The sequence below is a fragment of the Pan paniscus genome, chromosome 21 (genome assembly GCF_029289425.2).
Source record: "Pan paniscus chromosome 21, NHGRI_mPanPan1-v2.0_pri, whole genome shotgun sequence".
Classification (NCBI taxonomy): domain Eukaryota; kingdom Metazoa; phylum Chordata; class Mammalia; order Primates; family Hominidae; genus Pan; species Pan paniscus.
The window spans coordinates 28,372,270-28,385,249 of NC_073270.2; positions in this window are offsets into that span (position 1 = coordinate 28,372,270).

Consider the following 12,980-nt stretch of genomic DNA (forward strand, 5'->3'; position numbering starts at 1 on the left):
TACTGCTAGACAGAGGAATTCCCAGTAACTTCTTTGTGTTGTGTGTATTCACCTCACAGAGTTAAACTTTCCTTTACACAGAGCAGTTTGGAAACACTCTTTTTGTGGAATTTGCAACTGGAAATTTCAAGCGATTTCAGGAAAATTGTAGTCAAGGAAATATCTTCGTTCAAAAACTACACAGAATCATTCTGAGAGACTACTTTGTGATGTGTGCGTTCAACTCACGGAGTTTAACGTTTCGTTTCATAGAGCAGTTTGGAAACACTCTGTTTGTTAAGTCCGCAAGGTGATATTTAGACTTCTTTGAGGCCTTCGTTGGAAACGGGATTTCTTCATATAAAGCTAGACAGATGAATTCTCAGTAACTTATTTGTGTTGTGTGTATTCAACTCACAGATTTGAACCATTCTTTAGACAGAGCAGATTTGAAACACTCTTTTTGTGGATTTTACAAGTGGAGATTTCAAGCGATTTGAGGCCGTTTTTAGTAAAGGAAATATCCTCGTTTAAAAACTATACAGAATCATTCTCAGAAACTACTTTGTGATGTGTGTGTTTAACGCACAGAGTTTAACCTTTCTTTTCATAGAGCAGTTTGGAAACACTCTGTTTGTTAAGTTTGCAGCAGGATATTTGGACCACTTTGAGGCCTTCGTTGGAAACGGGATTTCTCAGTATACTGCTAGACCGATGAATTCCCAGTAACTTCTTTGTGTTGAGTTTATTCAACTCACTGAATTGAACCTTCCTTTAGACAGAGCAGTTTGGAAACACTCTTTTTGTGGAATTTGCAAGTGGAGATTTCAAGCGATTTGAGGCCAATTTTAGAAATCGAAATATCTTTGTATAAAAACAAGACAGAATCATTCTCAGAAACTACTTTGTGATGTGTGCGTTAAACTCACAGAGTTTCACCTTTCTTTTCATAGAGCAGTTTGGAAACACTCTGTTTCTTAAGTCTGCAAGGGGATATTTAGAGCTCTTTGAGGCCTTCGTTGGAAACGGGATTTCTTCACATACAGCTAGACAGATGAATTCTCAATAACTTCTTTGTGTTGTGTTTGCTCAACTCACAGAGTTGAACCTTTCTTTAGAGAGAGCAGATATGAAACACTCTTTTTGTAGATTTTACAAGTGGAGATTTCATACGATTTCAGGCGAATTGTAGTAAAGGAAAGATCTTCGTTTAAAAACTAGACAGAATCATTCTCAGAAACTACTTTGTGATGTGTGCGTTCAAATCACAGAGTTTCACCTTTCTTTTCATAGAGCAGTTTGGAAACACTCTGTTTGTTAAGTTTGCAGCAGGATATTTGGACCACTCTGAGGCCTTCGTTGGAAACGGGATTTCTCAGTATACTGCTAGACAGATGAATTCCCAGTAACTTCTTTGTGTTGTGTGTATTCACCTCACAGAGTTAAACTTTCCTTTACACAGAGCAGTTTGGAAACACTCTTTTTGTGGAATTTGCAACTGGAAATTTCAAGCGATTTGAGGAAAATTGCAGTCAAGGAAATATCTTCGTTTGAAAACTAGACAGAATCATTCTCAGAAACTACTTTGTGATTTGTGCGTTCAACTCACAGAGTTTCACCTTTCTTTTCATAGAGCAGTTTGGAAACACTCTGTTTGTTAAGTTTGCAGCAGGATATTTGGACCACTCTGAGGCCTTCGTTGGAAACGGGATTTCTCAGTATACTGCTAGACAGATGAATTCCCAGTAACTTCTTTGTGTTGTGTGTATTCACCTCACAGAGTTAAACTTTCCTTTACACAGAGCAGTTTGGAAACACTCTTTTTGTGGAATTTGCAACTGGAAATTTCAAGCGATTTGAGGAAAATTGCAGTCAAGGAAATATCTTCGTTTGAAAACTAGACAGAATCATTCTCAGAAACTACTTTGTGATTTGTGCGTTCAACTCACAGAGTTTCACCTTTCTTTTCATAGAGCAGTTTGGAAACACTCTGTTTGTTAAGTCTGCAAGGGGATATTTAGACCTCTTTGAGGCCTTCGTTGGAAACGGGATTTCTCCATATAATGCTGGACAGATGAATTCTCAGTAACTTCTTTGTGTTGTGTGTATTCAACTCACAGAGTTGAACCATTCTTTAGACAGAACAGATTTGAAACACTCTTTTTGTGGATTTTACAAGTGGAGATTTCAAGCCATTTGAGGCCATTTGTAGTAAAGGAAATATCTTCGTTTAAAAACTATACAGAATCATTCTCAGAAACTACTTTGTGATGTGTGCGTTCAACTCACAGAGTTTCACCTTTCTTTTCATAGAGCAGTTTGGAAACACTCTGTTTGTTAAGTTTGCAGCAGGATATTTGGACCACTCTGAGGCCTTCGTTGGAAACGGGATTTCTCAGTATACTGCTAGACCGATGAATTCCCAGTAACTTCTTTGTGTTGAGTTTATTCAACTCACTGAATTGAACCTTCCTTTAGACAGAGCAGTTTGGAAACACTCTTTTTGTGGAATTTGCAAGTGGAGATTTCAAGCGATTTGAGGCCAATTTTAGAAATCGAAATATCTTTGTATATAAACTAGACAGAATCATTCTCAGAAACGACTTGGTGATCTGTGCGTTAAACTCACAGGGTTTCACCTTTCTTTTCATAGAGCAGTTTGGAAACACTCTGTTTCTTAAGTCTGCAAGGGGATATTTAGAGCTCTTTGAGGCCTTCGTTGGAAACGGGATTTCTTCACATACAGCTAGACAGATGAATTCTCAATAACTTCTTTGTGTTGTGTTTGCTCAACTCACAGAGTTGAACCTTTCTTTAGAGAGAGCAGATATGAAACACTCTTTTTGTAGATTTTACAAGTGGAGATTTCATACGATTTCAGGCGAATTGTAGTAAAGGAAATATCTTCGTTTAAAAACTAGACAGAATCATTCTCAGAAACTACTTTGTGATTTGTGCGTTCAACTCACAGAGTTTAACCTTTCTTTTCATAGAGCAGTTTGGAAACACTCTGTTTGTTAAGTTTGCAGCAGGATATTTGGACCACTCTGAGGCCTTCGTTGGAAACGGGATTTCTCAGTATACTGCTAGACAGATGAATTCCCAGTAACTTCTTTGTGTTGTGTGTATTCACCTCACAGAGTTAAACTTTCCTTTACACAGAGCAGTTTGGAAACACTCTTTTTGTGGAATTTGCAACTGGAAATTTCAAGCGATTTGAGGAAAATTGCAGTCAAGGAAATATCTTCGTTTGAAAACTAGACAGAATCATTCTCAGAAACTACTTTGTGATTTGTGCGTTCAACTCACAGAGTTTCACCTTTCTTTTCATAGAACAGTTTGGAAACACTCTATTTGTTAAGTCTGCAAGGGGATATTTAGACCTCTTTGAGGCCTTCGTTGGAAACGGGATTTCTCCATATAAAGCTGGACAGATGAATTCTCAGTAACTTCTTTGTGTTGTGTGTATTCAACTCACAGAGTTGAACCATTCTTTAGACAGAACAGATTTGAAACACTCTTTTTGTGGATTTTACAAGTGGAGATTTCAAGCCATTTGAGGCCATTTGTAGTAAAGGAAATATCTTCGTTTAAAAACTATACAGAATCATTCTCAGAAACTACTTTGTGATGTGTGCGTTCAACTCACAGAGTTTCACCTTTCTTTTCATAGAGCAGTTTGGAAACACTCTGTTTGTTAAGTTTGCAGCAGGATATTTGGACCACTCTGAGGCCTTCGTTGGAAACGGGATTTCTCAGTATACTGCTAGACCGATGAATTCCCAGTAACTTCTTTGTGTTGAGTTTATTCAACTCACTGAATTGAACCTTCCTTTAGACAGAGCAGTTTGGAAACACTCTTTTTGTGGAATTTGCAAGTGGAGATTTCAAGCGATTTGAGGCCAATTTTAGAAATCGAAATATCTTTGTATATAAACTAGACAGAATCATTCTCAGAAACGACTTTGTGATCTGTGCGTTAAACTCACAGAGTTTCACCTTTCTTTTCATAGAGCAGTTTGGAAACACGCTGTTTCTTAAGTCTGCAAGGGGATATTTAGAGCTCTTTGAGGCCTTCGTTGGAAACGGGATTTCTTCATATACAGCTAGACAGATGAATTCTCAATAACTTCTTTGTGTTGTGTTTGTTCAACTCACAGAGTTGAACCTTTCTATAGAGAGAGCAGATATGAAAAACTCTTTTTGTAGATTTTACAAGTGGAGATTTCATACGATTTCAGGCGAATTGTAGTAAAGGAAATATCTTCGTTTAAAAACTAGACAGAATCATTCTCAGAAACTACTTTGTGATGTGTGCGTTCAACTCACAGAGTTTCACCTTTCTTTTCATAGAGCAGTTTGGAAACACTCTGTTTGTAAAGTTTGAAGCAGGATAATTGGACCACTCTGAGGACTTCGTTGGAAACGGGATTTCTCAGTATACTGCTAGACAGAGGAATTCCCAGTAACTTCTTTGTGTTGTGTGTATTCACCTCACAGAGTTAAACTTTCCTTTACACAGAGCAGTTTGGAAACACTCTTTTTGTGGAATTTGCAACTGGAAATTTCAAGCGATTTCAGGAAAATTGTAGTCAAGGAAATATCTTCGTTCAAAAACTACACAGAATCATTCTGAGAGACTACTTTGTGATGTGTGCGTTCAACTCACGGAGTTTAACGTTTCTTTTCATAGAGCAGTTTGGAAACACTCTGTTTGTTAAGTCCGCAAGGTGATATTTAGACCTCTTTGAGGCCTTCGTTGGAAACGGGATTTCTTCATATAAAGCTAGACAGATGAATTCTCAGTAACTTATTTGTGTTGTGTGTATTCAACTCACAGATTTGAACCATTCTTTAGACAGAGCAGATTTGAAACACTCTTTTTGTGGATTTTACAAGTGGAGATTTCAAGCGATTTGAGGCCATTTTTAGTAAAGGAAATATCCTCGTTTAAAAACTATACAGAATCATTCTCAGAAACTACTTTGTGATGTGTGTGTTTAACGCACAGAGTTTAACCTTTCTTTTCATAGAGCAGTTTGGAAACACTCTGTTTGTTAAGTTTGCAGCAGGATATTTGGACCACTTTGAGGCCTTCGTTGGAAACGGGATTTCTCAGTATACTGCTAGACCGATGAATTCCCAGTAACTTCTTTGTGTTGAGTTTATTCAACTCACTGAATTGAACCTTCCTTTAGACAGAGCAGTTTGGAAACACTCTTTTTGTGGAATTTGCAAGTGGAGATTTCAAGCGATTTGAGGCCAATTTTAGAAATCGAAATATCTTTGTATAAAAACAAGACAGAATCATTCTCAGAAACTACTTTGTGATGTGTGCGTTAAACTCACAGAGTTTCACCTTTCTTTTCATAGAGCAGTTTGGAAACACTCTGTTTCTTAAGTCTGCAAGGGGATATTTAGAGCTCTTTGAGGCCTTCGTTGGAAACGGGATTTCTTCACATACAGCTAGACAGATGAATTCTCAATAACTTCTTTGTGTTGTGTTTGCTCAACTCACAGAGTTGAACCTTTCTTTAGAGAGAGCAGATATGAAACACTCTTTTTGTAGATTTTACAAGTGGAGATTTCATACGATTTCAGGCGAATTGTAGTAAAGGAAATATCTTCGTTTAAAAACTAGACAGAATCATTCTCAGAAACTACTTTGTGATGTGTGCGTTCAAATCACAGAGTTTCACCTTTCTTTTCATAGAGCAGTTTGGAAACACTCTGTTTGTTAAGTTTGCAGCAGGATATTTGGACCACTCTGAGGCCTTCGTTGGAAACGGGATTTCTCAGTATACTGCTAGACAGATGAATTCCCAGTAACTTCTTTGTGTTGTGTGTATTCACCTCACAGAGTTAAACTTTCCTTTACACAGAGCAGTTTGGAAACACTCTTTTTGTGGAATTTGCAACTGGAAATTTCAAGCGATTTGAGGAAAATTGCAGTCAAGGAAATATCTTCGTTTGAAAACTAGACAGAATCATTCTCAGAAACTACTTTGTGATTTGTGCGTTCAACTCACAGAGTTTCACCTTTCTTTTCATAGAGCAGTTTGGAAACACTCTGTTTGTTAAGTTTGCAGCAGGATATTTGGACCACTCTGAGGCCTTCGTTGGAAACGGGATTTCTCAGTATACTGCTAGACAGATGAATTCCCAGTAACTTCTTTGTGTTGTGTGTATTCACCTCACAGAGTTAAACTTTCCTTTACACAGAGCAGTTTGGAAACACTCTTTTTGTGGAATTTGCAACTGGAAATTTCAAGCGATTTGAGGAAAATTGCAGTCAAGGAAATATCTTCGTTTGAAAACTAGACAGAATCATTCTCAGAAACTACTTTGTGATTTGTGCGTTCAACTCACAGAGTTTCACCTTTCTTTTCATAGAGCAGTTTGGAAACACTCTGTTTGTTAAGTCTGCAAGGGGATATTTAGACCTCTTTGAGGCCTTCGTTGGAAACGGGATTTCTCCGTATAATGCTGGACAGATGAATTCTCAGTAACTTCTTTGTGTTGTGTGTATTCAACTCACAGAGTTGAACCATTCTTTAGACAGAACAGATTTGAAACACTCTTTTTGTGGATTTTACAAGTGGAGATTTCAAGCCATTTGAGGCCATTTGTAGTAAAGGAAATATCTTCGTTTAAAAACTATACAGAATCATTCTCAGAAACTACTTTGTGATGTGTGCGTTCAACTCACAGAGTTTCACCTTTCTTTTCATAGAGCAGTTTGGAAACACTCTGTTTGTTAAGTTTGCAGCAGGATATTTGGACCACTCTGAGGCCTTCGTTGGAAACGGGATTTCTCAGTATACTGCTAGACCGATGAATTCCCAGTAACTTCTTTGTGTTGAGTTTATTCAACTCACTGAATTGAACCTTCCTTTAGACAGAGCAGTTTGGAAACACTCTTTTTGTGGAATTTGCAAGTGGAGATTTCAAGCGATTTGAGGCCAATTTTAGAAATCGAAATATCTTTGTATATAAACTAGACAGAATCATTCTCAGAAACGACTTTGTGATCTGTGCGTTAAACTCACAGAGTTTCACCTTTCTTTTCATAGAGCAGTTTGGAAACACTCTGTTTCTTAAGTCTGCAAGGGGATATTTAGAGCTCTTTGAGGCCTTCGTTGGAAACGGGATTTCTTCATATACAGCTAGACAGATGAATTCTCAATAACTTCTTTGTGTTGTGTTTGTTCAACTCACAGAGTTGAACCTTTCTATAGAGAGAGCAGATATGAAAAACTCTTTTTGTAGATTTTACAAGTGGAGATTTCATACGATTTCAGGCGAATTGTAGTAAAGGAAATATCTTCGTTTAAAAACTAGACAGAATCATTCTCAGAAACTACTTTGTGATGTGTGCGTTCAACTCACAGAGTTTCACCTTTCTTTTCATAGAGCAGTTTGGAAACACTCTGTTTGTAAAGTTTGAAGCAGGATAATTGGACCACTCTGAGGACTTCGTTGGAAACGGGATTTCTCAGTATACTGCTAGACAGAGGAATTCCCAGTAACTTCTTTGTGTTGTGTGTATTCACCTCACAGAGTTAAACTTTCCTTTACACAGAGCAGTTTGGAAACACTCTTTTTGTGGAATTTGCAACTGGAAATTTCAAGCGATTTCAGGAAAATTGTAGTCAAGGAAATATCTTCGTTCAAAAACTACACAGAATCATTCTGAGAGACTACTTTGTGATGTGTGCGTTCAACTCACGGAGTTTAACGTTTCTTTTCATAGAGCAGTTTGGAAACACTCTGTTTGTTAAGTCCGCAAGGTGATATTTAGACCTCTTTGAGGCCTTCGTTGGAAACGGGATTTCTTCATATAAAGCTAGACAGATGAATTCTCAGTAACTTATTTGTGTTGTGTGTATTCAACTCACAGATTTGAACCATTCTTTAGACAGAGCAGATTTGAAACACTCTTTTTGTGGATTTTACAAGTGGAGATTTCAAGCGATTTGAGGCCGTTTTTAGTAAAGGAAATATCCTCGTTTAAAAACTATACAGAATCATTCTCAGAAACTACTTTGTGATGTGTGTGTTTAACGCACAGAGTTTAACCTTTCTTTTCATAGAGCAGTTTGGAAACACTCTGTTTGTTAAGTTTGCAGCAGGATATTTGGACCACTTTGAGGCCTTCGTTGGAAACGGGATTTCTCAGTATACTGCTAGACCGATGAATTCCCAGTAACTTCTTTGTGTTGAGTTTATTCAACTCACTGAATTGAACCTTCCTTTAGACAGAGCAGTTTGGAAACACTCTTTTTGTGGAATTTGCAAGTGGAGATTTCAAGCGATTTGAGGCCAATTTTAGAAATCGAAATATCTTTGTATAAAAACAAGACAGAATCATTCTCAGAAACTACTTTGTGATGTGTGCGTTAAACTCACAGAGTTTCACCTTTCTTTTCATAGAGCAGTTTGGAAACACTCTGTTTCTTAAGTCTGCAAGGGGATATTTAGAGCTCTTTGAGGCCTTCGTTGGAAACGGGATTTCTTCACATACAGCTAGACAGATGAATTCTCAATAACTTCTTTGTGTTGTGTTTGCTCAACTCACAGAGTTGAACCTTTCTTTAGAGAGAGCAGATATGAAACACTCTTTTTGTAGATTTTACAAGTGGAGATTTCATACGATTTCAGGCGAATTGTAGTAAAGGAAAGATCTTCGTTTAAAAACTAGACAGAATCATTCTCAGAAACTACTTTGTGATGTGTGCGTTCAAATCACAGAGTTTCACCTTTCTTTTCATAGAGCAGTTTGGAAACACTCTGTTTGTTAAGTTTGCAGCAGGATATTTGGACCACTCTGAGGCCTTCGTTGGAAACGGGATTTCTCAGTATACTGCTAGACAGATGAATTCCCAGTAACTTCTTTGTGTTGTGTGTATTCACCTCACAGAGTTAAACTTTCCTTTACACAGAGCAGTTTGGAAACACTCTTTTTGTGGAATTTGCAACTGGAAATTTCAAGCGATTTGAGGAAAATTGCAGTCAAGGAAATATCTTCGTTTGAAAACTAGACAGAATCATTCTCAGAAACTACTTTGTGATTTGTGCGTTCAACTCACAGAGTTTCACCTTTCTTTTCATAGAGCAGTTTGGAAACACTCTGTTTGTTAAGTCTGCAAGGGGATATTTAGACCTCTTTGAGGCCTTCGTTGGAAACGGGATTTCTCCGTATAATGCTGGACAGATGAATTCTCAGTAACTTCTTTGTGTTGTGTGTATTCAACTCACAGAGTTGAACCATTCTTTAGACAGAACAGATTTGAAACACTCTTTTTGTGGATTTTACAAGTGGAGATTTCAAGCCATTTGAGGCCATTTGTAGTAAAGGAAATATCTTCGTTTAAAAACTATACAGAATCATTCTCAGAAACTACTTTGTGATGTGTGCGTTCAACTCACAGAGTTTCACCTTTCTTTTCATAGAGCAGTTTGGAAACACTCTGTTTGTTAAGTTTGCAGCAGGATATTTGGACCACTCTGAGGCCTTCGTTGGAAACGGGATTTCTCAGTATACTGCTAGACCGATGAATTCCCAGTAACTTCTTTGTGTTGAGTTTATTCAACTCACTGAATTGAACCTTCCTTTAGACAGAGCAGTTTGGAAACACTCTTTTTGTGGAATTTGCAAGTGGAGATTTCAAGCGATTTGAGGCCAATTTTAGAAATCGAAATATCTTTGTATATAAACTAGACAGAATCATTCTCAGAAACGACTTTGTGATCTGTGCGTTAAACTCACAGAGTTTCACCTTTCTTTTCATAGAGCAGTTTGGAAACACTCTGTTTCTTAAGTCTGCAAGGGGATATTTAGAGCTCTTTGAGGCCTTCGTTGGAAACGGGATTTCTTCATATACAGCTAGACAGATGAATTCTCAATAACTTCTTTGTGTTGTGTTTGTTCAACTCACAGAGTTGAACCTTTCTATAGAGAGAGCAGATATGAAAAACTCTTTTTGTAGATTTTACAAGTGGAGATTTCATACGATTTCAGGCGAATTGTAGTAAAGGAAATATCTTCGTTTAAAAACTAGACAGAATCATTCTCAGAAACTACTTTGTGATGTGTGCGTTCAACTCACAGAGTTTCACCTTTCTTTTCATAGAGCAGTTTGGAAACACTCTGTTTGTAAAGTTTGAAGCAGGATAATTGGACCACTCTGAGGACTTCGTTGGAAACGGGATTTCTCAGTATACTGCTAGACAGAGGAATTCCCAGTAACTTCTTTGTGTTGTGTGTATTCACCTCACAGAGTTAAACTTTCCTTTACACAGAGCAGTTTGGAAACACTCTTTTTGTGGAATTTGCAACTGGAAATTTCAAGCGATTTCAGGAAAATTGTAGTCAAGGAAATATCTTCGTTCAAAAACTACACAGAATCATTCTGAGAGACTACTTTGTGATGTGTGCGTTCAACTCACGGAGTTTAACGTTTCTTTTCATAGAGCAGTTTGGAAACACTCTGTTTGTTAAGTCCGCAAGGTGATATTTAGACCTCTTTGAGGCCTTCGTTGGAAACGGGATTTCTTCATATAAAGCTAGACAGATGAATTCTCAGTAACTTATTTGTGTTGTGTGTATTCAACTCACAGATTTGAACCATTCTTTAGACAGAGCAGATTTGAAACACTCTTTTTGTGGATTTTACAAGTGGAGATTTCAAGCGATTTGAGGCCGTTTTTAGTAAAGGAAATATCCTCGTTTAAAAACTATACAGAATCATTCTCAGAAACTACTTTGTGATGTGTGTGTTTAACGCACAGAGTTTAACCTTTCTTTTCATAGAGCAGTTTGGAAACACTCTGTTTGTTAAGTTTGCAGCAGGATATTTGGACCACTTTGAGGCCTTCGTTGGAAACGGGATTTCTCAGTATACTGCTAGACCGATGAATTCCCAGTAACTTCTTTGTGTTGAGTTTATTCAACTCACTGAATTGAACCTTCCTTTAGACAGAGCAGTTTGGAAACACTCTTTTTGTGGAATTTGCAAGTGGAGATTTCAAGCGATTTGAGGCCAATTTTAGAAATCGAAATATCTTTGTATAAAAACAAGACAGAATCATTCTCAGAAACTACTTTGTGATGTGTGCGTTAAACTCACAGAGTTTCACCTTTCTTTTCATAGAGCAGTTTGGAAACACTCTGTTTCTTAAGTCTGCAAGGGGATATTTAGAGCTCTTTGAGGCCTTCGTTGGAAACGGGATTTCTTCACATACAGCTAGACAGATGAATTCTCAATAACTTCTTTGTGTTGTGTTTGCTCAACTCACAGAGTTGAACCTTTCTTTAGAGAGAGCAGATATGAAACACTCTTTTTGTAGATTTTACAAGTGGAGATTTCATACGATTTCAGGCGAATTGTAGTAAAGGAAATATCTTCGTTTAAAAACTAGACAGAATCATTCTCAGAAACTACTTTGTGATGTGTGCGTTCAACTCACAGAGTTTCACCTTTCTTTTCATAGAGCAGTTTGGAAACACTCTGTTTGTTAAGTTTGCAGCAGGATATTTGGACCACTCTGAGGCCTTCGTTGGAAACGGGATTTCTCAGTATACTGCTAGACAGATGAATTCCCAGTAACTTCTTTGTGTTGTGTGTATTCACCTCACAGAGTTAAACATTCCTTTACACAGAGCAGTTTGGAAACACTCTTTTTCTGGAATTTGCAACTGGAAATTTCAAGCGATTTGAGGAAAATTGCAGTCAAGGAAATATCTTCGTTTGAAAACTAGACAGAATCATTCTCAGAAACTACTTTGTGATTTGTGCGTTCAACTCACAGAGTTTCACCTTTCTTTTCATAGAGCAGTTTGGAAACACTCTGTTTGTTAAGTTTGCAGCAGGATATTTGGACCACTCTGAGGCCTTCGTTGGAAACGGGATTTCTCAGTATACTGCTAGACAGATGAATTCCCAGTAACTTCTTTGTGTTGTGTGTATTCACCTCACAGAGTTAAACTTTCCTTTACACAGAGCAGTTTGGAAACACTCTTTTTGTGGAATTTGCAACTGGAAATTTCAAGCGATTTGAGGAAAATTGCAGTCAAGGAAATATCTTCGTTTGAAAACTAGACAGAATCATTCTCAGAAACTACTTTGTGATTTGTGCGTTCAACTCACAGAGTTTCACCTTTCTTTTCATAGAGCAGTTTGGAAACACTCTGTTTGTTAAGTCTGCAAGGGGATATTTAGACCTCTTTGAGGCCTTCGTTGGAAACGGGATTTCTCCATATAATGCTGGACAGATGAATTCTCAGTAACTTCTTTGTGTTGTGTGTATTCAACTCACAGAGTTGAACCATTCTTTAGACAGAACAGATTTGAAACACTCTTTTTGTGGATTTTACAAGTGGAGATTTCAAGCCATTTGAGGCCATTTGTAGTAAAGGAAATATCTTCGTTTAAAAACTATACAGAATCATTCTCAGAAACTACTTTGTGATGTGTGCGTTCAACTCACAGAGTTTCACCTTTCTTTTCATAGAGCAGTTTGGAAACACTCTGTTTGTTAAGTTTGCAGCAGGATATTTGGACCACTCTGAGGCCTTCGTTGGAAACGGGATTTCTCAGTATACTGCTAGACCGATGAATTCCCAGTAACTTCTTTGTGTTGAGTTTATTCAACTCACTGAATTGAACCTTCCTTTAGACAGAGCAGTTTGGAAACACTCTTTTTGTGGAATTTGCAAGTGGAGATTTCAAGCGATTTGAGGCCAATTTTAGAAATCGAAATATCTTTGTATAAAAACAAGACAGAATCATTCTCAGAAACTACTTTGTGATGTGTGCGTTAAACTCACAGAGTTTCACCTTTCTTTTCATAGAGCAGTTTGGAAACACTCTGTTTCTTAAGTCTGCAAGGGGATATTTAGAGCTCTTTGAGGCCTTCGTTGGAAACGGGATTTCTTCACATACAGCTAGACAGATGAATTCTCAATAACTTCTTTGTGTTGTGTTTGCTCAACTCACAGA